We start from the raw sequence: 2,500 nt of genomic DNA, 5'->3' as shown, positions 1-2,500 counted from the left end.
CGCAGCGCCGTCCCAAGTACTTGGTCGGGTTCGAGAGAGGCGCAATCGCCCGGAGTTAGGCGAGTAGACGCTTTCGGTGCGACCACCCGTGCTCCCAACTGAGCTTGCCGCTGCCGACAGAGGCCCGGGAGCGTGCTGTCGTGGCATTGCCGGCGGGAGACAACACGCGCCACCTACGGTGACCGGCAGCTCCAACGCCAGCGCCACAGAAGGACAAAAGCCCCACTTGGGTGCCGAAGCGAACTCTCCCAGCACAGCGCACGCGCCAACACATCCGCACAGCTGCGATACAAACCACCAGCGAGAACCGCTGGGGCGACCGAGCAGCAGACGGCGTCGCGGCGCCGAGCGCCGGGCGGCGGCGCATCCTCAACGCACACAGTCCTCAATCGGACCAGCACACTGAAGATGTCCACCGCGCTTCGCACCGGGCCCGCGAGGACCTACTTTGGCCGCACGGCGCCGCGCGCAGGGTGCGCCGGCGCGCAGCTGCGACGCCTGCCGCGTCCGTCGGCCGGCGCGCCTGCCACTGGCCGCCCCCACCAGCCGGCTGTAGCGCGTGCGCCCACGCACCGCGCGGCCAGCACGCCGGGAGGCGCCCCCTCACCGGCCGGGGACGGTCCCACCCAGCCACCGCCGCGTATCGCTTCACACCCAGATGCCGTTCAGTTTCGTCGGCATGGTGGGTATCGCTGGAACAACCGGTTAGTACCTCAACCTATCGTCGCCATCACCGATTCACCCCTAGCGAGAACAACCGCACCACAACAGGTTACCATTTGTTCATTTGCGTAACTTCACCAGAAAACGCAGGCGTCCATCGCCATTTGCAACTTCCACGATTATTGCATGCCTGTGTCAGGTGTCACGCCACACTACGTCTGCCCACATACACGCAACAAAATGTGCACGCCTAGACAATACGTGGAAGGTGGCCCCCGTACGTATGCGATGTCCATTGCTCGAACGACTGTCAACCGGCCTCTGTAGCATGTCGCAGATATGGAACGCGGTGCACCATGCCATCACGGTGTGTGAGGAGAGACGACTAGGTCCGAATACATCAACAGACAGCTCATGCTGATCGCCATCCACGGCGTCCGTTCCTCCCACACGTCTCTATGGCGTACCACACTGCAATCCAGCTCTCATAGGGAGACGACACGTAGCTGCGTGCACAATATTTGCACTGTATGGTCCGCCGTTTTTGGGCGCAGTCGTTGTACGGTCACACATGTGCCACGATGTATCATTCAGTACATAAGGACGAATGTGCAGTACAGATTGTGGTTTACGCGTACGACATTAGCGGACAGTTGACACAGGCCGCACCACAACGTAGCCTGAGTACGTCGCATGCGGAGGGCATTGAACATGCAAAGTTCTCACCAACCAGCTTGCGAAGGCAGGGGGCAAGGTGGGGACGTGGGGAGGGGCGGCATGTACGTCCTGCTGCCATCCACATTACAGTGTACAGCAGGAGCATGTGGAAAGTGAGCAAGACTTGCAAGGTGTTTAACATGAAGCGATACACAGGGGAGCGGGGAGTGCGAGTAGCGAACTATATTGCGAGGGTTGCGGGTGGGCAACACTACACTAATTGAACGAGTCGTATAACAATTACAGAGCAGGTTTAGGCGACAACGTGGGTTACGTTAGGCGACAACGTGGGTTACGTTAGGGGACAACGTGGGTTACGTTAGGGCACAACGTGGGTTAGGTTAAGGCACAACGTGGGTTAGGTTAAGGCACGACATGGGTTAGGTTAAGGCACGACATGGGTTAGGTTAAGGCACGACATGGGTTAGGTTAAGGCACGACATGGGTTAGGTTAAGGCACGACATGGGTTAGGTTAAGGCACGACATGGGTTAGGTTAAGGCACGACATGGGTTAGGTTAAGGCACGACATGGGTTAGGTTAAGGCACAACATGGGTTAGGTTAAGGCACAACATGGGTTAGGTTAAGGCACAACATGGGTTAGGTTAAGGCACAACATGGGTTAGGTTAAGGCACAACATGGGTTAGGTTAAGGCACAACATGGGTTAGGTTAAGGCACAACATGGGTTAGGTTAAGGCACAACATGGGTTAGGTTAAGGCACAACATGGGTTAGGTTAAGGCACAACATGGGTTAGGTTAAGGCACAACATGGGTTAGGTTAAGGCACAACATGGGTTAGGTTAAGGCACAACATGGGTTAGGTTAAGGCACAACATGGGTTAGGTTAAGGCACAACATGGGTTAGGTTAAGGCACAACATGGGTTAGGTTAAGGCACAACATGGGTTAGGTTAAGGCACAACATGGGTTAGGTTAAGGCACAACATGGGTTAGGTTAAGGCACAACATGGGTTAGGTTAAGGCACAACATGGGTTAGGTTAAGGCACAACATGGGTTAGGTTAAGGCACAACATGGGTTAGGTTAAGGCACAACATAGGTTAGGTTAAGGCACAACATAGGTTAGGTTAAGGCACAACATAGGTTAGGTTAAGGCAC

The sequence above is a fragment of the Schistocerca piceifrons genome, unplaced genomic scaffold (genome assembly GCF_021461385.2).
Source record: "Schistocerca piceifrons isolate TAMUIC-IGC-003096 unplaced genomic scaffold, iqSchPice1.1 HiC_scaffold_954, whole genome shotgun sequence".
Taxonomy (NCBI): domain Eukaryota; kingdom Metazoa; phylum Arthropoda; class Insecta; order Orthoptera; family Acrididae; genus Schistocerca; species Schistocerca piceifrons.
Note: the sequence above shows the minus strand (reverse complement) of the source record.